Raw genomic sequence first — 27074 nt, 5'->3', positions numbered from 1 at the left:
TTCCGGTCCTTGACTGGTATGGATGCACTGCCAACTATCTGTGATACAGAGTCGGAGAATTACTGTGCTATTTTGCCAATCCCATGAGCATACAGGACACGTGAGTCACCACAGCGTGGCATTTGACTGTTTCATTAAAGTGCTCGCATTTGTTTACGGAGTTTGGCACGGATGCATAGTGCTCGTAATGAGTATGTCACAGATCCAGGGAGTTTGTAAGAAGCATGTCCAGGTGATACATGGGTTGCAGGCGCGGAGCTAGGGGGGGTCGGGGTAGGACAAGTGCCCCGGGGCGCCTGGTCCCCAAGGGCGCCCTCCGCCTGGCTGAGCTGCGGGGTTTTTAATTTATTTTTTTATTTTTTTGGCGGGTGAGGGGAGCAGCGCAGAGAAGAGGGAGAGCTGTGCGGACGGTGGGGAAGGGGGGCCATATCCCCCCTCCTTCCCTCACCTTAGGTGCTCTCTCCCTCCCTCGCTGTCCCCTCCAATGTCCGGGTGGCTCTTGGCTGGCAGCGGCGGGCGGAACTCACCTCCGTCTCGCTCCAGCGCCGGCCGGAAGTTCGGGTGCGCAGCCGCTGCTCTGGTCTGGACCAGACCAGAGTAGTGGTAGATCCATCCGGCGCTGCGACGAGACGGAGGTAAGTTCCGCCCGCCGCTGCCAGCCACCCGGACATTGGAGGGGACAGCGAGGAAGGGAGAGCAGCTCTTCTCTGCGCTGCTCCCCTCCTGCTGGGGAGGGGGACACCTGACCTGGCTACCTACTCTGGGCACATATACTGGACATATATCCCTGGCTACCTACTCTGGGCACATATACCCCTGGCTACCTACTCTGGGCACATATACCCCTGGCTACCTACTCTGGGCACATATACCCCTGGCTACCTACTCTGGGCACATATACCCCTGGCTACCTACTCTGGGCACATATACCCCTGGCTACCTACTCTGGGCATATATACCCCTGGCTACCTACTCTAGGCACATATACCCCTGGCTACCTACTCTGGGCACATATACCCCTGCCTACATATACTGGACATATATCCCTGGCTACCTACTCTGGGCACATATACCCCTGGTTACCTACTCTGGGCACATATACCCCTGGCTACCTACTCTGGGCACATATACACCTGGCTACCTACTCTGGGCATATATACCCCTGGCTACCTACTCTGGGCACATATACCCCTGGCTACCTACTCTGGGCACATATACCCCTGCCTACATATACTGGGCATATACCCCTGGCTTCCTACTCTGGACACATATACCCCTGGCTACCTACTCTGGGCACATATACCCCTGGCTACCTACTCTGGGCACATATACCCCTGGCTACCTACTCTGGGCACATATACCCCTGCCTACATATACTGGGCTTATACCCCTGGCAACCTACTCTGGGCACATATACCCCTGGCTACCTACTCAGGGCACATATACCCCTGCCTACATATACTGGGCATATACCCCTGGCTACCTACTCTGGGCACATATACCCCTGGCTACCTACTCTGGGCACATATACCCCTGCCTACATATACTGGGCATATACCCCTGGCTACCTACTCTGGGCACATATACCCCTGGCTACCTACTCAGGGCACATATACCCCTGGCTACCTACTCTGGGCACATATTCCCCTGGCTACCTACTCTGGGCACATACCCCTGGCTACCTACTCTGGGCACATATACCCCTGCCTACATATACTGGGCACATATACCCCTAACTACATATACTGGGTACATATACCCCTGGCTACATATACTGGGCATATATACCCCTGGCTACATATACTGGGCATATATACCCCTGGCTACATATACTGGGAACATATACCTCTGGCTACATATACTGGGGACACATACCCCTGCCTACATATACTGGGCACATATACCCCTGGCTACCTGTTCTGTGGACATCTCTACCCCTGGCTACCTGTTCTGGGGACATCTATACTGCTGGCCACCTATTCTGGGGACACCTATAGACCTGGGGCTACCTATTTTTGGGGAAGCACTGCTGTCAGATTGAGTGTATTTTGGGGAACTGCTGCCAGGTGAGAGGTGTCTACCATATTAAGGAGGCATTCTGCCTATTTATGTGAAATGCTGTCTATTTATGTGCCTCATGACTGCTGAATTTGTCTTGTTGGGGGCCTCATGGTTACTGAATTTGTCTTGTTAGGGGCCTCATGATTGCTGAATTTGTCTTGTTGGGGGCCTCAGGATTGCTAAATTTGTCTTGTTGGGGGCCTCATGATTGCTGAGTTGGTCATGTTGGGGGCCTCATGTTTACTCATGATTGCGGAATTTGTCTTGATGGGGGGGGCTCATGATTGCTGAGTTTGTCTTGGAACATGCTGGAAGGTACATACTGAGGGAGGGTGGGTGAGCGTGAGCCTGCTAACCTCCATGTACATTTGAAGGGGCGTGACCAAATGTGGAGCACCCATAACCACGCCCACATTTGGTCACGACCCTTCACCTTAGGGGGCGCATTAATAGTCTTTGTCCCCGGGCGCTGAAAACCCTAGCTACGCCTCTGATGGGTTGGCTTAAGGTGCACAAGTTTTCTGCAGATGGTAGTTGTAGAATTGTGCAATTTTACACTGAAAGGGCCCAAAGATATAAAGATATTGTCATGGTACCAGTATCCAGGGATGGGTTTCCGAGTAGTGAACTATTTGGATTCAAAATTGTAATGAAGTTTAATTACTACACGTGTGACTGCAGGATATGGGGGGGGGGAGAAGGGTCAAGTTACCTAGAAGTCCATAGATCATATTTGTCTCATTGCTTTGATACGCAACCTATAGGACACGTTCCACCACTCACTACCGTATTTCCTCCTTCCAGCGGAAGGAGGAAGTGCGGTAGTGAGTTCTGTGGTGGAATGCGTCCCATAGGAGAGCAATGAGGCGCCTAGGATCCACGGACTTCTGGGTAACTTAACCCCCCGTATCCTGCGGTCACACGTGTAATAATTAAACTTCATTACAATTAGAGTCTGAGTAGTTCACTACTCGGAAACCCATTCCTGCCAGTATCCCTGCAAAACGGGAGTGCATGCATGTAGGTATTTATAGGCTATCTTGTTCTGTCCACAATTTTGATTGGTTTTCATTGACTGTTTTTATTGATTGATCTGAAGGTTGTCATTATGCCATAAATTTTATACAATAAATATTAACTTTTCTAGCACTGCGCTTCCTTACTAGCTATTTATATAAGCTAGTTCCTGTTTGCTAGCAGGTTCTGTCCTGTCTGTAGAGGAGGGCAAGGTGGGTGTCCGCCCGGGGCACATTGCAGGAGTAGGGCGCAGTACAAGAGGGGGAGCAGCAGGCAAACTGTGACAGAGCAACATGGAGAGGGGCTGATTACTCCCTCCCTCACCTCCGGCCCCTCTTCTGTGCCTCCTCTACTGAAGAGCTTTTGCAAAGTAGCAGGTGCCTGTTACACTGACAACTCACCACTTCTGGTCTCCGGTCTCCATGCAATAGATCTTCGGGTTCTGCCGGGCTGCTCTGTCCCCAGTGCTGTTCACTCTACTTCCTGATTAGCAAAAATAGAGTGAGCGGCACTGGAGATAGAGAAGTCCGGCGGCATGTGGAGCTCTATTGCATGGAGTTCCTGTACTGTACTGTACCTGGCTACCTATACTGGAGATACCTATACATAGGTACTTACAGTGGGATGCGAAAGTTTGGGCAACCTTGTTAATCGTCATAATTTTCATGTATAAATCGTTGGTTGTTATGATAAAAAATGTCAGTTAAATATATCATATAGGAGATACCCACAGTGAAATTTGAGAAGTGAAATTCAGTTTATTGAATTTACAGAAAGTGTGCAATAATTGTTTAAACAAAATTAGGCAGGTGCATACATTTGGTCACCACAAAGAATAATTGAAATCAATATTTAGTAGATCCTCCTTTTGCAGAAATGTCAGCCACTAAACACTTCCTGTAGGTTCCAATGAGAGTCTGGATCCTGGTTGAATGTATTTTGGACCATTCCTCTTTACAAAACATGTATACTTCATTCAGGTTTGATGGCTTCCGTGGAATAGACAGCTCTCTTTAACTCACACCACAGATGTTCAATTATATTCAGGTGTGGGGACTGAGATGGCTATTCCAGAACTTGTACTTGTTCCTCTGCATGAATGCCTTAGTGGATTTTGAGCAGTGTCTTGTCTTGTTAAATGGTTGTACGATGCACAGTAACTCCATCTGCAGCAAGATGCTGTTGTAGGTCTTTGGTGCTGACTCTTTGTGTTGACTCTGACTGTTCTTACCATTCGTCGATTCTGTCTATCCAAGATTTTTCTTGGTCTGCCAGTTTGAGTCTTAACTTGAACTGAGCCTGTGGTCTTCCATTTCTTCAATATGTTCCATAACTGTGGAAACAGACAGCTGAAATCTCTGAGAAAGCTTTCTGTGTCCATCCCCTAAACCATGATGGTGAACAATCTTTGTCTTTGGGTAATTTGAGAGTTGTTTTGAGACCCCCATGTTGCTCCTCTTCAGAGAAAATTAAAAGAGGATGGAAACTTACAATTGACCCCCTTAAATAATCTTTCTCAAAATTGTATTCACCTGTGTATGTAGATCAGGGGTCACTGAGCTTACCAAGCCAATTTGAGTTCCATGAATTAGTTCTAAAGGTTTTAGAATCAATAAAATGTATACACCTGCCTAATTTTACTCAAACAATTATTGCGCACACTCTGTAACTCCAATAAACTATATTTCACTTCTCAAATATCACTGTGTGTCTTCCATATGGTATATTTAACTGATATTTTTTACTGTAACAACCAACGATTTGTGCAGGAAAATCATTACGATTAACAAGGTTGCCCAAACTTTTGCACCCCACTGAATATTAGAGGCATCTATACCTGGTTACTTACACTGGGGGAACCTATACCTGGCTAGCTATACTGGGGGCACCTATACCTGGCTAGCTATACTTGGGGTGGAGTGGCTACATAATACTGGGGGCCACCTTTGGCTAACTCGTACTGCAAAATACGGCATCACAAATAGCATTCATGAGCCTACAGGGGGTGCAATTTTTACGAACTCCTCCTGTGAACAACTTAGCCTAAAAACTGCCCTGAGCAAGTTAAGCAGATTTGTATAGGAAAGGCTATGTACAGTATCTTTATTATGCACTTATACTTTCTCATTGTTGTCGCATCTATATGTGCAAGTGGTCCACTTATGTACTGCTTATCTAGACTCAGTAAAATATGTTTTAAAAAATCCACAGTTCATCCAGTTAGCATGGGTGAAAATGCATAATCATTTGTAAAAATGAAGAAGACACTACTGTTACAAATGTCAAAACTGTTTATGCTTTCTCTTCCTAGTAAAAATGTGGTTCACTTCTTTTCTTGGTTCACATCCTCCCCTTCCCACTACATATGTATTTGGAAATAAACTAACTCTTCTTCCTTTTTTTTCTTTTTCTGTCTGGCAACAGTTATTTGCAGTGTCCTGCCAAATGTGTAATGTACTTCAGGAGCTTAGAGACAGAAAAGGAACAAAGGAGATGGAATTTTGATAGAAAAAAAATGATTAAACAACAGATTAAATAAATACATTTTAGTTTTGTTTTTCAGTATTCATGCCTTTCCTGGCTAAGTTAAGGAAGGTAAAGCAACAATAAAGTACATCGATTTTAACAATACATTTAGATGGATTTAGGTGAAGTATTACACTTGGACTGCAGAAGATTTGAGTTACTAATGAGAGCGTGGTCACAGAGTTCACAGTGGTTAGTACACTGCATTTGTACAATGAACGGCTGCCAAGAAAGTGTGTGAGAAACATTACATTTTGTGATACGTTGTAATGTGAATATAAAAACTTATCCCCCAACTATGAGTAGTTTAGAACTGTAAATAAAAAGGGTACACTTGAAGAGAAACTAAAGAAAACTGCTGTGGCAAGTAAAAAAAAATGAACCTAACCCCCTTCCAAAATGTGACATGGGTGACTACAGTGCACAGGAATTAACAAGAGCCAGATTGAAAGATCTGTGTTAAAAACAAACACAGAGCAAAACATTAAATGCTCCCAGGGCATGGACGAAATGTGAGCTTGGTCTGCTAGGAGCTCTTACTGCTCCCTTGGGGAGGAAACCCCATTTACTGCCAGTCACTCCTCGCCTTGCTCTAACAAATTATTTCATTAAGAAGGATTCAGAGAGCAAACCTTCCCCCACCTTTAATCTACCCTTTCCCGAACTACAGTGCTCTAATACAGAAACTTTAAGATTTAAGAAACAGAGGATAAAACAAGTAATCTTTCTTTTTGTCAAGCCATCTCAAACATATAGAACCTGAACCTATAGAACCTGTGGTATTCAGCTGTGGTATTTTTACCTCCTGATTACAGGTTCCCAGGTATGTGAACTGTACTTTTCTGTCTAATTTCTAAAGGTAGACTAATTAAAAATTCACTATGCAACTGACATCCCATACATTAGATAAGCCAGAACCACTAGGAAAGTATAAAGAGCTAACAAGATCAAAAAGCCCTCTATTAAAAAGCAATGCTAAATGTAATTGTGCCTTCTTAAAACAAGGTATTTGAGATAATTCAGCTGTGAGTGAGTAGCTGTAGTTTCCCAGGATGCATCACTGCTGAATATGGAAATCATCTCTTTATGCCTCTGAAAGCAAGGCTGCAATGTCGTAGCTAAGGAGCTTTGGGCCCCAGTGCAAGTTTTACATCCCCCCACCCCCCCCCCCCCCCCCCCGCAGTCTATAGATAACAATTCATTTGGTGCAAAAAAACCTGGCAAGAACATTCACAGTATGAGAAGTATAAGCAGAGCAGAGGAAAAATACTGCAGTTGAGAGAGGGCCCCTAGTGGGCCCCGTTGCGGTTGCAAACTCTGCATCCACTATTGCTACGCCACTGTAAGGCTGCACAACCAGAACCACTGGTGTATAATGAGCCTACAACTAGAAAATTTTACAGAGCCGCATCAATCCAACACCCATACTTTTATTATTATTATTAATTATTTAGCGCCAACATCTTTACAAATTATATATATATTCTTGTCACTAACTGTCCCTCGAAGGACAATCTCTACCATAATCATATGTCTATTGTAGTCTAGGGCAAATTTTAGGGGGAAGCCAATAAATGTATGATTTTGGGATGTGGGAGGAACCCTGAGTGCCTGGAGGAATTCCCCGCAGACATGGGAAGATCATACAACCTCCATGCAAATGTAGACCTTGCTGGGATTTGAACCAGGGACCCAGCACCGTAAGGCAAGAATGCTATCCACTAAGCCACCAAGCTGCTCATACAGCCTATTTCAGACTTGCTGATCCTAATCAGTGCATGGCATGGAATGATATGACTCTATGGGATCAGGCTTGGACCAGTACTAAGGAATAGCCTATAGCTAATACATTTCAAGGTAATAAAGAGATGATTTGCATATTCACACAGGAAAAATGCATCCTGTAAAAACCACAGTTCCTCCCTTAAAGCTGAATTACCATATCGCAAATACCTTTTGTTTTAAGACGGCAAAATTACATTTAGCATTGCTTTTTAATAGGGGGCTTTTTGGTCTCTTTTAACCATTTACACTTTGCTTGTGGTTCTGGGCCACCATGAGCTGCCTTTGTATTCCTTAATAGTACATACATCAAATAAGGAAACTAGGAAAAAAAAAGGGCACAAGGTATTGCCGAAATTTCAAGATATTGCCTATACCAACATTTTTATTGTTTCTTCATCTTTATATTAGATAGAATAATAAATATGTTCAAATAACGGTACAAAAATAGCAAAATATCATCTATAACAATGAAAACAAAAATATATTTACAGTCGTAATAAGCAAAGTAAACCATTAGTAAATATTACCGATATTTTTAATAACCTTCCATGGATCCAGATGCTATGAGCAGCTACAAACCTGTCTCCAAGCTCCACTTCTTAGGTAAAGTTATTGAAAAGGCTGTCTATCTGCAACTTGAAACCAGGCTGTCAGTAAACAACATCCTGGACCCTCTACAGTCTGGCTTTAAAGAGAGTCTGAAGCGAGAATAAATCTCGCTTCAGACCTCATAGTTAGCAGGGGCATGTGTGCCCCTGCTAAACCCCCGCTATCGCGCCGCTAAACGGGGGTCCCTGATCCCCCAAATCCCCTCGGTGCAGCGGGGGAGCGCTTCCTGGTTGGGGCAGGGCTAACCGCCGCAGCCCTGCCCCACGCGCGTCTATCAGCGCGTATCTCTGCCTCTCTCCCGCCCCTCTCAGTCTTCCTTCACTGAGAGGGGCGGGGGAGAGGAGGCGATGCGCCGCTGATAGACGCGACTGGAGGCAGGGCTGCAGCCGTTAGCCCTGCCTCCAGGAGTGACCAAGTCTGCAACCAAGTGTTGCAGTGGGGGGGTTGGGGGGTGAAAGGACCCCCGTTTAGCGGCGCTGTAGCGGCGGTTTAGCAGGGGCACATATGCTCTGAAGCGAGATTTATTCTCGCTCCAGAGTCTTTTTAAGAAACACCACAGCTGTGAAACAGCCCTCATCCAAGTCTGCAACGACCTGCTCATGGCAAGGGACAGAGGGGAATGCTCCATCCTAATCCTGTTGGATCTCTCAGCGGCTTTTGATACAGTTGACCACGAAATCCTGCTTAACAGACTGCAGGAGTACTGTGGCATCAGTGGATCAGTCCTCCAGTGGTTCAGATCATTCCTGACTGACAGAACACAGAGAGTATCCCTAGGTCCTATAATGTCCAAACCTGCACCTCTACAATTCGGAGTGCCACAAGGATCAATCCTATCCACTCTGCTGTTTGCAATCTACATGTTGCCACTTGGTACACTTATCCTACGTCATGGCCTGACGTACCACTGCTACGCCGATGACACACAGCTATACCTGTCCTTCAAGCCTGGTGGAACAGACCCTACCCCAAAAATAAACTCTTGCTTAGCTGAGCTACAGGCATGGATGAATGATAACTGGTTGAAACTGAATGCTGACAAAACTGAGGTCCTGTTTGTCCAAAGCCAGCACTCGCCATCAAAACAGCTCTATCCTAAAGCAACACCAATCAGGATTGGGAACTCAGACATAAACAGCTCCAACCTTGTGCGCAGCCTTGGTGTACTAATTGATGGGTAATTGAGTTTCAGAAACCAAATTTAATCTGTAGTTAAATCTTCCTACTTTCATCTGAAGAACATTGCAAAGATTAAACATCTGATTCCCCCAGAGGATCTTCCAACCTTAGTCCATGCCTTCATCACATCACGGCTGGACTACTGCAATGCCCTTTATGCTGGCCTCCCCAAATAGGACCTGCGTCGCCTGCAATTAGTGCAGAATGCTGCTGCCAGATTGCTAACAAACCAGCCTCGCCACTGTCACATTACACCGATCCTTCGCTCACTGCACTGGCTACCAGTAGAATGGAGAATACTCTTCAAGACTGGACTGCTGACATTCAAATCCCTTCACAATCTGGGCCCTGGATACATGAAGGACTTGCTGAAGCTGCACCACATCTCTCACAACCTCAGATCAGCAAGTTCTATAAACTTGGTCACTCCCAGAGTGCACCTCAAAAAATATGGAGATAGAGCCTTCTGTCATGCTGCCCCTACTCTTTGGAACTCCCTCCCACACCCAGTAAAGACAGCACCATCCCTGGAGCTATTCAAATCCAGACTGAAAAGCCACCTGTTTAGCCTGGCATTTCCAGACTTCTAAAATTCTTCCTCTGTACCACGATGGTTGGAGCCATGCTTATGCGCTTTGAGTCCCATAGAAGAAAAGCGCTTTACAAATGTTATTTGTTGTTGTTGTTGTTGTTGTTTACTACAACTAAACCTAACCCTACTCTCGCACAGAACCCTCCAGTAACAATGCCTGACCCTAAACCCCTCCTGGTGGTACCTAACCCTAAAACTCCATTCCTGATGCCTAACCCTAAAACCCCATTTCTACGCTGCAAATAATATTAATACAAGAAAAGTGATACATTTCTAAGATAATAAAGTTCAAAACGCTAATTTACAATATTATAATTCTCAAAATGAATTTCAAAACAATATTAATCAAAACACTAATTCTCAAAACAAAAATTGGACGGGCCCAGCACCCACTATTTATTGGGCACCCAAAATTATTTTTTGGCACCCAATAGCCAATATTTTGCATTAGCACCTATGGGGCACCAAAATAGTCCATTAGTCCCAGGCGCTAAAATGTCCTTATTCCCTTAGTACTGGTACAAGCCCTATCCCATAGAGCCATATCCAGTAGCGTCGTGAAGGGGGTGCGACCCGCACCAGGTGGGGTGACCCCTGCCGCCCTAGAGGGGGTGTGCTTTAATGGGGGAGCTGCGGGAAGGGCAGCCCGACCTCTCCCTCCCTCTCCCTGGGCCGCCCTCCATGCTCCCCCCTCCCAGTGCAGAGTGAGCACAGAGCCGCAGGGAAGCGGTGTAGTAAACTACTCACCTCCATGGTTCCAATCGCTGCACTCACCGCCGGTCTTCCCCTCTTTGCATAGATGCTGATACGCACGCTGCTTCCGGAAGCAGCGTGTCAGTAGCGTCGTGAGGGCGGTGCGGGGGGTGCGACCCGCACCAGGTGGGGTGACCCCTGCCGCCCTAGAGGGGGTGCGCTTTAATGGAGGGGGGAGCCGCGGGAGGGCAGCCCGACCTCTCCCTCCCTCTCCCTGGGCCGCCCTCCATGCTCCCCCCTCCCAGTGCAGAGTGAGCACGGAGCCGCAGGGAAGCGCTGTAGTAAACTACTCACCTCCCTGGTTCCAATCGCTGCACTCGCCGCCAGTCTTCCCCTCTTTGCATAGATGCTGATACACACGCTGCTTCCAGAAGCAGCGTGTCAGTAGCGTCGTGAGGGGGGTGCGGGGGGTGCGACCCGCACCAGGTGGGGTGACCCCTGCCGCCCTAGAGGGGGTGCGCCTTAATGGAGGGGGGAGCCGCGGGAGGGCAGCCCGACCTCTCTTCCCCTCTTTGCATAGATGCTGATACACACGCTGCTTCCGGAAGCAGCGTATGTATCCGCATCTATGCAGAGAGAGGAGACCGGCGGCGAGTGCAGCGATTGGAACCAGGGAGGTGAGTAGTTTACTACAGCGCTACCCTGCGGCTCCGTGCTCACTCTGCACTGGAAAGGGGGGGAGCATGGAGGGAGAGGTCGGGCTGCCCTCCCCGCGGCTCCCCCCTCCATTATGGGGGGGGGCACCTACCTACCTAATACTGGGGGGGGGCAGCTACCTAATCTATAGTGGGGGACAGCTACCTATCTAACCTATACTGGGGGCACCTACCTAAACTAACCTATACTGGGGGGCACCTACCTAATCTATACTGGGGGCAGCTACCCATCTAACCTACGCTGGGGGGCAGCTACCTAATCTAACCTATACTGGAGGGCACCTACCTAATCTAACCTACGCTGGGGGGGGGGGCACCTACCTAATCTAACCTATACTGGGGGGCACCTACATAATCTAACCTATACTGGGGGAACCTACCTAATCTAACCTATACTGGGGGGCACCTACCTAATCTATACTGGGGGCAGCTACCCATCTAACCTATATTGGGGGCACCTACCTAATCTAACCTATAATGGGGGGCAGCTACCTATCTAACCTATACTGGGGGCACCTACCTAATCTATACTGGTGGACAGCTACCTATCTAACCTATAATGGGGGGCAGCTACCTATCTAACCTTTGCTGGGGGGCACCTACCTAATCTAACCTATACTGGGGGGCAGCTACATATCTAACCTATACTGGAGGCACCTACCTATCTAACCTATACTGGGGGCAGCTACCTATGTAATCTATACTGGGGCACCTACCTATCTAACCTGTATTGGGGGCACCTACCTACCTAGCTAGCATATACAGGTGGCAACTATACTGGCTACCTATATTGGAGGCACCTACCTAACTAACCTATACTGGGGGCACCTACCTATCTAACCTATGCTGGGGGCAACTATTCTGGCTACCTATATTAGCCCACTGCCTCACTGTTACATTACAGTTACCCCCACCCATGTGATGTCATGTCCACACCCATTTTTTTTGCTGCTGCGTGCTTCGCTTTTTTTTGGGGGGGTGTCGGTAAATTATCCGCACCAGGTGTCAAACACCCTAGCTACGCCACTGGCCATATCAATCCGTGCCATGCACCAATGAGGACCAGGAAATTTCCCATAATGTAGGACTGGTCCCACCACACACTCTTCTGCAAGATAATAAATGAATTAAAGGAATACTGTCGATACCCAAGTGTTCTAAAATGACAGTGTGCAAATAATGTCTAAGTAGCTGTGTAAACATTTTCCTACTTTTCATGTTAAATATCAGAGGCAAAAGCTGTAATTTATTGAGGGTAGGATTTTGCTATATTGGGACAAATCAATTGCAGAAGGGGTGTCTGCTTCAATGCACAGCCAGAGTTGCATATCAGACTACAGAAAGCAAATATCAAACATATCAAACTCTGAAAGCAAAAACAGTATGAAAAAGTTGTGGCATTTAGTTACATTTCCTCTGCTCTCTTCAGACACTTCAGTCAGAAACAGAGCTCCCAACAGCTGCAGCTCCTGTGTCCTGTCTCTCTCTGTCACACACAGAGCTACACATGGGGCTCGATTCACAAAGCGGTGATAACCCAGTTATCACGCCTAAAAGACTTTAGGCGTGATGACCTTTTCACCACTGAGTTATCACCGATTTTTCCTGCTCTTCGCGCGTAGTTACCGCGCAAGCGCGTTCGCGCGCGCAAAGTCCCATAGGGCTTAATGGGAGCTTCGCGCGAAGCGTCGGGTGTTGCACGCGCACTTACGGCAACTTCGCGCGAGTTTCTACTTATCATGCCTAAAGTGACTTTAGGCGTGATAAGGGCCTTTTCACCACGGTGCTAACACTTTGCACCGCTTGGTGAATCGAGCCCATAGAGTTAACTGATCAAGTGTGAGGGGAATTTCCCCTCTCCTCATGGCTTAGTCAGCCGTCAGTTTTGGCGTCAGTAAACTTTGAATGTATTTTGCTAACAGTAAACAAAGAAGTTGCTACTAAAATGTATACACCAGTACTTAGCAGCACTTCCCAAACAATTCCTGTGTCAATTGAAAAAAAAAGGTGAATCAATAGTATTCCTTTAAATACCAGTATCTAAAAAAATTAAAAACATGTATTGTATATATATAAAATGTACATCCTTTCAGAATAAACTCCACTATAATTTGTTTTTCCTATGTAGCTGTTACTAGTATTATCTGAGAGCTCTATAAGCTTTTGAACTCGTCCAACTCCTTAGGTGGATTGTAAAAATGTATTTTATTTTCTCTTTCCCTGGATGGCAGTGGCACAGTTAAACTATAGTGTGCAAACATATAGGCAAGTCAGCCAGCATCTGTTTTGAGTACTTTGAAAAGAATAAAAGATACTTTGAGAATCCCCCAACAGGTTAAACTTTATGGGCTTGATTCACTAAAGGGTGCTAACACAGTTAGCACGCCTAAAAGCTTTGCACATGCAAACTAGGGTGCTAAGTAGTTTGCACGGCAAAGCTGTTACTGTTCTGCTATTTTACCGCGCGAAGGGCCGGCCTTTGGTTTCACAGCGCCTTGAGCGAAATCTGATTTTTGTGCCCCCCCCCCCCTTCATCTGCTTCGTGCGTACACACACGCGCGCGCGCGCGCACACACACACACACATACACACACACACTTCTCTCCTGAGTTAACTCCTAGGACAGTGGTTCCCAACCTTTCTGAAGTCGTGACACATCATGCCAAATGCTCAGATCTCCATGTCGCATCACATATGTATAATAGAAAAAAAAATATTATTAACCACAAAATGGATGTAAAGAGTGCATTATCCAGAATAAACTTAAAAAATTAAGGCTAGAACCTTTCAGGAATATTATTAAAAACAATCAGTGGGACAGTTAGCCCCCTCAATTTGGAATGATAGCACAGCACCGACAATTAGCAGCACACGTTATTGCCCCAGCGCGCCCCCCCCCCCCAAAAAAAGCCATCAGACTCGGTATAGGTAAGTAGCCAGGTATAGGTGCCCCCAGTATAGGATCTCATGTGTAAGGTTCCCTCAATATAGGTAGCTAAGCATAGGGTTCCCCCAGTATAGAAAGTCAATTGTAGGTCTCCCCCCATAGGTAGCCTGGCTTAGGTGCCTCCAGTATAGGTAGCTAGGTGTTGGTGCCTTCAGTATAGGTAGCCAGGAGTAGATGCACTCCCTCAGTATAGTTAGCCAGCTATAGGTGCGGCGCCCCCTTTGGAAGCCAGCGCCCTGAGCGACCGCTCCGGTCGCTCATATCAAAGGCCGGCTATGAGTCCGCGTGTAAAAGTTTGCGCGCGTAAGGTTTTATGCGCACTACTTCGCATGCAAAACCAGCTGCTTCGCGTGCAAAGTATGCTTATCACACTACTTAGCATGCAAAGCGGCTGATTTTGCATGTGAAGTAGTGCGCATAAAACTTTACGCGCGCAAAACTTTATGCACGAAAAGACAGTTTGCATGTGATAAGCAGCTTTTCACTGGTGTGTTAACACTTAGCACGCTTTTGTGAATCAAGCCCTATGTCTTCTGGAACTTCCATCTCGCTGTCTGCTTTGGTGGCAGCTGCTGCCTGTCCTCTGGTTGCCACTCACATCCCCAAATTGGACACTTCCCCGACATAGAGTGGCACAGGCACCTGGTCACGCAGTAACCAGGAAGGATGTAGCCTTGGATGATTCAAGCACCACTGGAGATGATAGACAGGTGGAGGACTTGGATCACGTTGCTGGATTGGTAAGAGCTTGTGTGTGTGGGGAGCCACCTGGCACACATTCGGTCCATAAGAGGCACTGACTTTTTCCACCCACTTTTGGGGTAGAGAAAGTGTGTGTTATGGTCTGAAAAATAGGTTAAATGTATTTTCAATTTGAAACTTTTAAATGCCTTCATCTTGATTATAGAGCACGTGGCACTGGCCATATGACCATTGTTTTTGGACTCTTCTCTCCACTTACCCTGCTGGAGGCAGGGTGCTGTATCATCATAATGCCCTTTTAACCTGTTAAGTGCTTTACTAAAGAGGGTGTAACCTGGACTGCCACCCTTTTTCCCGTAATGTGTCATGCGAGAAGGTGTTGCCTCATCTATCAGTACTCACAGTGCAAACAAACATCATATGGTATGTTTAGATTAATATTTAAAGGGATACTGTAGGGGGGTCGGGGTAAAATGAGTTGAAGTTACCCGGGGCTTCTAATGGTCCCCCGCAGGCATTCTGTGCCTGCGCAGCCACTCCCCAATGCTCTGGCCCTGCCTCTGGTCCAATTCTGGAATTTCAGACTTTAAAGTCTGAAAACCACTGCGCCTGGGTTGACATGTCCTCACTACCGCTGATGGCACCAGGAGCGTACTGCGCAGGCCCAGTATGGTTTGTGCCTGCGCCGTGCGCTCCTGGTGACATCAGGGGAAGCGAGGACACGGCAACGCAGGCGCGGTGGTTTTCAGACTTTAAAGTCTGAAATTCCAGAAGTGAACCACAGGCAAGGCAAGAGCATCGGGGAGTGGCTGCGCAGGCACAGGATGCCTGCGGGGTACCATTAGAAGCCCTGGGTAACTTCAACTCATTTTCCCCCGACCCCCCTACAGTATCCCTTTAAAGTTTAGCCAGCTGTTTGCAAAAAAAAAAAAAAGAAAAGAAAAAGAAAAAAAAAATCAAATTTGTAGTGTAGAGTGGTTTTTTATGTTTGCCAAAAAATGTTGACCCAAAAAAGTAATCATGATGGGAAAATGGGAATGGGAATCATGATGGGGAAAATTGTGGTCTCTACAGGCATTTTGTAATGTACATACCTTATGGAAATAAAAATTTCCTGATTTATTAAAAAGGGCCAGTATAGATAAATAACAATGTTTTAGACATGACTAAGTGTAAAAGGAATACCTTTAGTGCACTAAGGAATTATAGGGAATGTAACAAAAATTGCAAAAAAGTAATCAGACGTGCAAAACTGGAAGCAGAAAAAAGTGGCTAGAGATATAAAGTCAAATCTGGAAAAGTTTTACAAATATATAAACTTTAAAAGAAAAGAGGTATAGAATATAGGACTTTTACAAGATCATGCGGCTAAACATGATTGTGGAAGACTGAGCTAAAGCTGAAATTGTAAATGCTTGCTCGACCTTCTAGAACGGGTACAGAGACGGGCAACTAAATTAACTAGTTGACCACTGAGGATTTTTTCCCCTTAAAGGGAAGGTCCGGGGAAAAAAGAAATCCACTTATCTTGGGCTTCCTCTAGCCCCTGGAAACCAACCTATGCCCCCGTCGCAGCTCCGTTGGCTTCCAGTCCCCTCCGGTGCAGAGGCCAACCTTGCCAGGTCGGCATCTTCCTGAATCTTCCTGCATTTCACTGTGCGGCTCACTGAGACGCACTGAACTCATCCGGGCTGTGTTGCGCAGGCGCAGAACTACTGCGCCTGCGCAGTACAGTCTGGATGATGTCACTGTGAATCTGAGAGCCGCTCACGCAGGTGCAGTCGCCGTCTTGTGCCAGAGGGGACCCTGGACCACCAGCGTGGAGTGGAGCTGCAGCGTGGGCACAGGACTGCTGGCAGGGGATGGAGGAAGCCCCAGGTAAGTGGATGTGTTTATTTTTGCAGTCCTCGGATGTGTCCATTAACCTTTTCTGGACCTCCTCAATTCGATCCTACGCCGCACTTGTGGCTGTTCTAGACTGATGTGGCGTAAGATCACCCGCCGTTACTGCTCCACGACATGATCATGCGCATTTGAGCGGGGAAATTAAGTTGTCATATGACAGCTGGCCTCTCCCCTCAGTGTTCAGCAACCATTGCATATCGCTGCTGATCACGTGATCACTACGATTGCCGGCGGATCATAGTGATCACCAGTAACTTCTGCGGCAGTAGGAGGAAAGAAGAGGATCCACTCACCTCCCTGCCGTTTCCGTGGCGATCGGCGCTCCCCACCACTCTTGCCGGCATCTCTGCTCCCTCTGATATCAGCACCGGGTCCTGGCTTGATGAAGTCTTCAAGCCGCGACCCAGAACTGAGCGGCAGTAGGAGCAGAGATGCTGGCCGGAACAGAGGGGTCCACTGTGGCTCATCGCTGTAGCTTGGAAGGTGAATGAAGGCTGCTGCACACAGGGGGCCACCTGGCCACCTGGGGACACACAGCCCAGCACGCAAAACTGGGGATTCGGCTGCCTGCCCCCCCAAATGCGTGCCCCCCACCATGCAAAAATGCCTGGTCCTTAAGGGGGGTTAGGTGGCCGGTTCCCAAATGGTCAAGGACCAGAGCAATTTTCACCTTCCAGCACTCCCCCCTTTCATTTGCCAATAACTTACGGTAATCACTACTTATCACAACAAACTGAACTATATCTTGTTTTTTTACCACCAATTAGGCTTTCTTTGGGTGGTACATTATGCTAAAAATTACTTTATTCTAAATGCATTTTAATGGGTATTAAAATTCACAAAATATGTGCTTAGGAAAAAACAGCACTCTGTGGTTTACGTTTACAACTGTCAATGTGCAGATATGTATAAAAAACTCAAATTAAAACGTGCACATTTGTCTCAAGGACACAAAGGGTTAAAGTCTCACAGTTCTTTAGTCACAAATAATCTCCGCAGTATTTCACTTGTGGGAGCAGTAGACTATCACTCTGACTTTGTTCCAGGACAATCTCATCCACATGCAATAAAAAGAGAACACACACATAGCGTAAAACTGCGACAACTGATCGCTCTTTAACCACTTCATCCAGACCTTGTTTCCCCCTTATGGACCAGAGCCGTTTTGATGTTTAAGCCATGACCCTAGTTAATCAGCAATAACTTTATCCCTACTCATTACACTTAAATGATCTATATACCATTTTTATATACCAAGACAAACTAGGCTTTCATTGGGGGTATTTTGTACTAAGAAAATAGTTGTTTTCTATTCATTTTAATGGGAAAAATTAAATATGCATGAGTTCTCAGTTTTTATCGGTTCCAGCTTAAAAATAAAAAAGTGCTACTATCATAAAAACCATGCCACTAGAATTTTGTCCCCCAGAATAGATAGCCAGATGCATCCCCAGTATCAGCCTCCCCCCCCTCCCAGGATAGTCAGATATGTCCCCAATATAAGCCCCTCAAGTATAGCCTGATGTGTCCCCTGCATTTGCCAACGATCGCTGCAGTAGTCAACTGCAGCGATCCTTCATCTGTCCCCCTCCGTGCATAAATAGTTAAAAAAATCCTCCAGCAAGCAGCCTCACTCACCTTACTTCATTCCTGCAACTGTATTGAAGCCCAAGCCTCCGATCCCCGCTCTGCAGTCAGCCCCGCTATGCCGAATATCCGGTCCCGGCTTGATGACATCATCAAGCCGGGACCCGGATATTCTGCATAGCAGGGGAGGGATCGGAGGCTTGGGCTTCAGGATAGTCGCAAGAAAGAGGTAAGGTGAGTGAGGCTGCTTGCTGGAGGATTTTTTAAACTATTTATGCATGGAAGGGGACAGATGAAGGATCGCTGCAGTTGACTACTGCAGCGATCGTTCATGGGAGGGGGGTGGACTAATTGGCTATAAGGGAACATGTTCCCTTTCGCCAATTAGTAATGCAGCTGACCGTCCACCTCAGACCAGCACCAGTGCCAGGACACCCCCCTATGTGCCCGCACTCACCGCGCCTGCCCCATAAGCCTCCAGAGGTAGGATTAAAAGTACGAGGGGGGGAACAGCCATTCACAGCTTCCTAGTGTAGATTAGCCCAGATCAGACTGCAACTGAAAACACTGTATCTTTCGAAACTCTAGGCAACCTGGATACCAAAGGCTGGAGAAAGTGGTCCACATATTGGCCAAGTCTATAAATTATTGACCCCACACCATTCAAGATCGGTCATCCAGGATGGGGGGGTGTTTCATAGACTTCTGAATCTTAGGTAATTGGTAGGTGACTGGTACTCTGGGGGCTGAAGGGACCAAAAAATCACATTCACGCTTACCCATGAGACCAGCCATCATACCCTCATCCAGCAGTAGGGACAATTCTCTCTTATTCATAACAGTAGGGTTACTAGGCAATTTTTCATAAGTATTACGATCATACACCAATTTATATAATTCCTTAAAATGCTGATCCTTGGTTAACACAACAGTTCCACCCCCTTATCAGCCGACCTAACTACAAGGTTTTTCTCTGTTAACTATTCATCATCAATAATTTTCAATATGTTGGGGTTTAATCTTTCTAAGATCCGCCAATACTCGGTCTTTAAAGATTCCAACCGTATTTCGATTTGACATATCCTGAGGGTTAAAAGTGGATGCAGTTCTAAACTTAGATAATGCACCCACATCGTTAACCCTGTTATTGGGGCCTTCCTTCTGTAAAAAATATTTTTTAATATTCAGTTTACGAGCATATTTATGCACATCTATAAGCGTATTAAATGTGTTAACATTTTGTTTTGGTGCAAATTTTAAACCAAGGTCAAGTAGTTTTAATTCCTTCCTGCTTAATTCAGTCCCACTTAGGTTAAAAATACCTGCCCCTACCACTGCTTTCTTTTTTTGTTCCCTCCTCCTGGCTCTGCATCCCCTTCTGCTCCCTTTTCCTTGGACTTGGATAATGATCCCCCGTGTATTCCTTCCCTCCATTCCTCCCTCCAAAGTTTGGGGCGGGGCACTAAAAAAATGAGCCTGTTCGTATCTTCTATGTTCATATTCCCTATCTGAAAGTGGTTGAAAATTATTATAAGTTTGTAAAGGTAGGTGACATTGATAATGGTCATTTCTTCTCACATTATTCCAATGTGGGGGCGTTTTACCAATATATATTTATGGGATTCTGGTTATTCCCTTTTCTATACTCACCTGATCCAGATGGTTATGGTACATAATCACCCCTTGGATTTTGTGGTGGGGCCTGAGGGACTACAGGGGTAGACTGATCAGTACTCACCTGGTTATTAGACTCCTTCTCCCTTTTCTCCTTTAACCGTTTCTCCACTATTGGTTGTCATTTGTATGCTATTTTACATTTATGGGCATCAAAATCCCTCGCAATTTTTTTCTGTTTATCTAAAATAAGTTTCTTCTCCGATACGGCCAGTTGTTCCTGAATTTTTTCACTCCTCAGGCCATATTGTTCTGAATTCTTATGCGGTTCTAATTTTAATTTCATTTGCTCAATTTCCCCGCCTAATCTCTCTAGTCATCCGTTTTTTCTCTTAACCTCCTCGGCGTTCTATTGAGATCGCCAGGGAGGCTGCGGGAGGGTTTTTTTTTTAATTAAAAAAAAACTATTTCATGCAGCCAACTGAAAGTTGGCTGCATGAAAGCCCACTAGAGGGCGCTCCGGAGGCGCTCTTCCGATCGCCTCCGGCGCCCATAATAAACAATGAGCGGCCTTCCTTGTTTTGCTTAGATCGTCGCCATGGCGACGAGCGGAGTGACGTCATGGACGTCAGCCGACGTCCTGACGTCAGCCGCCTCCGATCCAGCCCTTAGCGCTGGCCGGAACTTTTTGTTCCGGCTGCGCAGGGCTCAGGCGGCTAGGGGGGCCCTCTTTCGCCGCTGCTCGCGGCGAATCGCCGCAGAGCGGCGGCGATCAGGCAGCACACGCGGCTGGCAAAGTGCCGGCTGCGTGTGCTGCACTTTATTTGATAAAAATCGGCCCAGCAGGGCCTGAGCGGCAGCCTCCGGCGGTGATGGACGAGCTGAGCTCGTCCATACCGCTCAGGAGGTTAATCAATAATTCAGCTAATCCCAACCCACATCCATCAAAATATTCCTCCCATTCTTTATTAATTTCTTCCGAATCCTCCCCATCATTTGGCATCAAATCCCACCTTATACGGTTAGGTATTATCCCCTCCTTGTGGTATTTCTTTAACGTGGCTATGTCCCACCACGTTTGCTGTTCTCTATTTAGAATAGTGTGCAAAGATCTAAAATCACTCTCTCTATCTACAGATATGGGGGTTGTTACTTTAAAAATTTCATCTAAATCTATAGTTCTGCTTCTGTTACTATCAAACAAATCCATAGCAGCATATAAACACACACAATATTATGCAATAAAATTCACAAAATATGCGCTTAGGAAAAAACAGCACTCCGTGGTTCGCGTTTACAACTGTCAATGTGCAGACATGTATAAAAACCTCAAATTAAAACGCGCACATTTGTCTCAAGGACACAAAGGGTTAAAGTCTCATAGTTCTGTAGTCATAAATAATCTCCACAGGATTTCACTCGTGGGAGCAGTAGACTATCACTCTGACTTTGTTCCAGGACAATCACATCCACATGCAAAAAAAAGAGAACACATACATAGCATAAAACTGTGACAACTGCTTGCTCTTTAAAAGGAAACCTTCACCAGAGTAATCAAGGCGTGAATCTTTTGTGAATCAAGCCCTAAGTCTTCTGGCGGGCAGTAGCCCTCCGGGATCCCTGCCTCATTCATTTTGATAAAGGTGAGGTACTGAACACTTTTGTGACTTAGGCGACTTCTCTTCTCACTGACAATGCCTCCAGCTGCGCTGAAGGTCCTTTCTGACAGGACGCTTGAGGCAGGTCAAGACAGAAGTTGGATTGCAAATTGTGACAGCTCTGGCCACAGGTCAAGCCTGCGCACCCAGTAGTCCAAGGGTTCATCGCTGCTCACAGTGTCTACATCCATACTTAAGGCCAGGTAGTCAGCTACCTGCCGGTCCAGGTGTTGGTGGAGGGTGGATCTGGAAGGGCTAAGGCGAGGCTTTGGACTAAAGAATGTCCGCATGTCCGACATCATCATGAGATCACTGGAGCATCCTGTCCTTGCCTGCGTGGACATGGGAGGAGGATTACTGGCAGTGGTACCTTTATTGCATTGTGCTGTGACATCACCCTTAAAAGCACTGTAAAGCATAGTTGCCAGCTTGCTCTGCATGTGCTGCATCCTTTCTGCCTTCAGGTGAGTTGGTAACATCTCTGTCACTTTGTGCCTATACACAGGGTCTAGTAGCGTGGCCACCCAGTACAGTTCATTCCCCTTGAGTTTTTTATACGTGGGTCCCTCAACAGGCTGGACAGCATGAAAGACGCCATCTGTACAATTTTGGATCCAGACGTACTTTCCCTCTCCTCTTGCTCTTCCTAAGTGACGTCAGGTAAGTTCTCTTCCTCCCCCCAGCCACGAACAATACCACGGGAACGTTGAGCAGCACAAGCCCCCTGTGACGCCTGCTGCTGTTGTTCTTCTGCCGCCTCCTCCTCCTCCAAAAAAAAAAAACACCTTCCTCATCATCTGAGTCTGACTCATCTTCCCCAACAACTCTTCCTCCTCCTCCTCCCTCTGTGCTGCAGGTGTTGAGGAAACATCTGGTTCTGATGAGAATTAATACCACAACTCTTCCTCCTGTTCCTGTTCATGCTCCTCCACCGCTTGATCCACCACTCTACGTACGGCATGCTCCAGGAAAAAAGCATAGGGGATCAAGTCGCTGATGGCGCCTTCACTGCGACTCACCATGTTTGTCACCTCCTCAAACGGGCATGAGCCTGCAGGCATTTTGCATGAGTGTCCCGTTCTTGGGCCAGAACATCCCCATCTCCCCAGAATGTGTCCTTCTACTGTAGTTGTAGAGATACTGGGTGACGGCTTTCTCCTGTTGTAGCAGGTGGTCAAACATGACTAGAGTCGAATTCCAGCGAGTCGGGCAATCACAAATCAAGTGACTCACCGGCAAGTTGTTTCTCTGCTGAATTTCCGCAAAGCGTGCCATGGCCATGTAAGAGCACCTGAAATGCCCACACAACTTCCTGGCCTGCTTCAGGACGTCCTGTAAGCCTAGGTACTTAGACACAAATCTCTGAATGATGAGATTCAGCACATGTGCCATGCAGGGAACCTGTGTCAACTTTCCCAAATTCAAAGCTGAAATTAGATTGCTGCCGTTGTCACACACTACATTGCCGATGTCCAGTTGGGTCAGCCACTGTTTGTTAAGAGCAGCCAGGAGAGCTGCTCCAGTTTGAATCTCCGCTTTGAGGCAAGACATGTCTAATATGGCGTGACACCGTTTTACCTGGCATGCAGCATAGGCCCTGGGGAGCTGGGGCTGTGTAGCTGGAGAGGAGATCACAGCACCAGTAGAGTTGAACTGCCACTCAGCCAAGGAGGAGGACGACAGCGAAGAGGATGTAGCAGGAGGAGAGGAGGTGGCAGCAGGCCTGCCTGCAAGCCGTGGAGGTGTCACAAGTTCCGCTGCACAACCACGTACTCCCTGCTTGCCAGCGGTCAACAGGTTGACCCAATGGGCTGTGTAAGTGATGTACCTGCCCTGACCGTGCTTGGCAGACCAGGCATCTGTGGTCAGATGGACCCTTGACCCAACACTGTATGCCAGAGATGACACCACTTGCCTCTCAACTTCATGGTGCAGTTTGGGTATTGCCTTTTTTGAGAAATAATTGCGGCCTGGTATCTTCCACTGCGGTTTTCCCAATGGCCACAAATTTACGGAAGGCCTTGGAGTCTACCAGCTGGTATGGTAACAGCTGGCGAGCTAACAGTTCCTCCAAGCCAGCTGTCAAACGCCGGGCAAGGGGGTGAATGGCAGACATTGGCTTCTTCCGCTCAAAGATTTCCCTCACGGACACCTGGCTGCTGCTGTGGGCAGAGGAGCAGGAACCGCCCAAGGTGAGAGGCGGAGTGGAGGAAGGTGGCTGTGATTCTGAAGGTGCAAGGGAGAAAGCGGCTGAAGATGATGCACCTGAAGGAGGAACTGGAGAAGGAGGGTGGCTTTTCTTTTGTGTGCTGCTTTTCCTCAGGTGCTCTTCCCATTGCAGTTTGTGCCTTTTCTGTATGTGCCTTCATAAGGCAGTTGTCCCTACGTGGGTGTTGGCCTTTCCACGGCTCAATTTTTGGAGGCAGGGAGAACAGATGGCATTTCTCTGATCTACAGCAGACACACTAAAAATTTTCCAAACCGCTGAGCCCCCCTGGGGTGTGGGCACTATGGTGGCTGGCTGTCCATAGGCAGTGATACATGGCGCCGGACACTGCCACCAGCTGTTTCTGAAGATGAGCTCCCCCTGCTTCTTTCAGCAGCTTGTCTCGTCCTACTCCTCTCTGGCTCCCCCTCTGAACTGTCCCCTTGGTTATCTTGTCTCTTAGGATCCCACGTGGCATCTGTATCATCATAATCATCTTCCCCAGCTTTGCTTGCCTCAGACACCTCATAAACTGCACCAACAGCAGGTACTTCATAATCCTCCTACTCACACGTTATGTCCATAGTGTTGCCTAACTCAGACATATGAGATGGTGTAACTTGCTTAGCGCCTTCATCTTGTTGTAACAATAATGGCTGTGCATCAGTGATTTCCCCACCAAATAACTCCTGCAAAGTGTCAAATGCAGCGAATGTGGTGCTTGTAGTGGTGCTGGTGGCTGTGGAAGATGAGGTGTTCTGTGTTAAATAGTCAACCACGTCCTGACAATCTTGGGAGTTGATGGGACGTGCCTTCTTCTGAGCACTGTACTTTGGTCCAGGGCTGCACGAAATTATATCAGCATGACCTCAAACAGACCTGCTGGGTGGCCTGCCTCTGGGTCTGCCCCTGCCTCTGTCTCTACCTGTTTTGTCCATATCAGGGGGGATGAAGTGAAAGGTATGCACTGACTTGACTAATACAATGTGCAGTCACACAGGTGCAGTGAAAGGTATGCAGTGACTGGTATTACAATACAATGTGCAGCTGTCACACAGGTGCAGTTAACAGGTATGCTCAGAGTGGTATATTACACAGCGTGCGGTCACACAGGTGCTGTGAACAATTATGCAATGACTGGTATTACAAATGTGCACCTGTCACACACAGACAGGTACCGGACAGGCACAGTGACACTGCGTGCGCTCACGTAGGTAGGTGGGTGCACTGAACAACAGGTAGGTATATGCAGTGATGGGTATTACAATGTGCACCTGTCACACACAGACTGGTACTGGACAGGCACAGTAACACTGCGTGTGCTCACGTAGTTAGGTGGGTGCACTGAACAACAGGTAGGTATATGCAGTGATGGGTATTACAATGTGCACCTGTCACACACAGACTGGTACTGGACAGGCACAGTGACACTGCGTGCGCTCACGTTGGTAGGTGGGTGCACTAAAGTGAACAACAGGTAGGTATATGCGGTGATGGGTATTACAATGTGCACCTGTCACACACACAGGTAGTCACTAAATGTGCTGGGCCTGGCACAGTAGGAATTACCAAGGCTGTCTATGCAACACAAGTGTCTGTGGGACACACACACACACAAAAAAATAGATCACAAGAACAAGATTAGCTCTCAAAAGAGCTGTTGCGGGGTCCTTTTTTAGCAATAAGTATCAGCAAGGAGCAAGCTAACAAGCTTACAAGAGCCTAACTAAGCTTTCCCTATAGCTCTCTCTGCAGCAGCTCTCCCTTCTCTAATTACTGCAGGCACACGAGTGAGTGAAAAGCCTGACACTGCCTGCCTTTTATAAAGAGTAGTGTTGGGCGAACAGTGTTCGCCACTGTTCGGGTTCTGCAGAACATCACCCTGTTCGGGTGATGTTCGGGTTCGGCCGAACACCTGATGGTGTTCGGCCAAACTGTTCGGCCATATGGCCGAACTAAGAGCGCATGGCCGAACGTTACCCGAACGTTCGGCTAGCGCTGTGATTGGCCGAACGGGTCACGTGTAGTGTTGGGCGAACATCTAGATGTTCGGGTTCGGGCCGAACATGGCCGAACTCCGAACATAATGGAAGTCAATGGGGACCCGAACTTTCGTGCTTTGTAAAGCCTCCTTACATGCTACATACCCCAAATTTACAGGGTATGTGCACCTTGGGAGTGGGTACAAGAGGAAAAAAAATTTAGCAAAAAGAGCTTATAGTTTTTGAGAAAATCGATTTTAAAGTTTCAAAGGGAAAACTGTCTTTTAAATGCGGGAAATGTCTGTTTTCTTTGCACAGGTAACATGCTTTTTGTCGGCATGCAGTCATAAATGTAATACATATAAGAGGTTCCAGGAAAAGGGACCGGTAACGCTAACCCAGCAGCAGCACACGTGATGGAACAAGAGGAGGGTGGCGCAGGAGGAGAAGGCCACGCTTTGAGACACAACAACCCAGGCCTTGCATGAGGACAAGAAGCGTGCGGATAGCAATTTGCATTTTGTCGCCATGCAGTCATAAATGTAATACAGATGAGAGGTTCAATAAACAGGGACCGGAAACGCTAACCCATCACAGATGTTCATTGTTCATGTTACTTGGTTGGGGTCCGGGAGTGTTGCGTAGTCGTTTCCAATCCAGGATTGATTCATTTTAATTTGAGTCAGACGGTCTGCATTTTCTGTGGAGAGGCGGATACGCCGCCGATCTGTGACGATGCCTCCGGCAGCACTGAAACAGCGTTCCGACATAACGCTGGCTGCCGGGCAAGCCAGCACCTCTATTGCGTACATTGCCAGTTTGTGCCAGGTGTCTAGCTTCGATACCCAATAGTTGAAGGGTGCAGATGGATTGTTCAACACAGCTACGCCATCTGACATGTAGTCCTTGACCATCTTCTCCAGGCGATCGGTGTTGGAGGTGGATCTGCACGCTTGCTGTTCTGTGTGCTGCTGCATGGGTGTCAGAAAATTTTCCCACTCCAAGGACACTGCCGATACCATTCCCTTTTGGGCACTAGCTGCGGCTTGTGTTGTTTGCTGCCCTCCTGGTCGTCCTGGGTTTGCGGAAGTCAGTCTGTCGGCGTACAACTGGCTAGAGGAGGGGGAGGATGTCAATCTCCTCTCTAAAGTCTCCACAAGGGCCTGCTGGTATTCTTCCATTTTGACCTGTCTGGCTCTTTCTTCAAGCAGTTTTGGAACATTGTGTTTGTACCGTGGATCCAGAAGGGTATAAACCCAGTAATTGGTGTTGTCCAGAATGCGCACAATGCGTGG

This window comes from Hyperolius riggenbachi, chromosome 10 (genome assembly GCF_040937935.1).
Source record: "Hyperolius riggenbachi isolate aHypRig1 chromosome 10, aHypRig1.pri, whole genome shotgun sequence".
NCBI lineage: Eukaryota > Metazoa > Chordata > Amphibia > Anura > Hyperoliidae > Hyperolius > Hyperolius riggenbachi.
The sequence above is the reverse complement of the archived record's forward strand: the minus strand, read 5'-3'. Positions refer to the sequence as shown.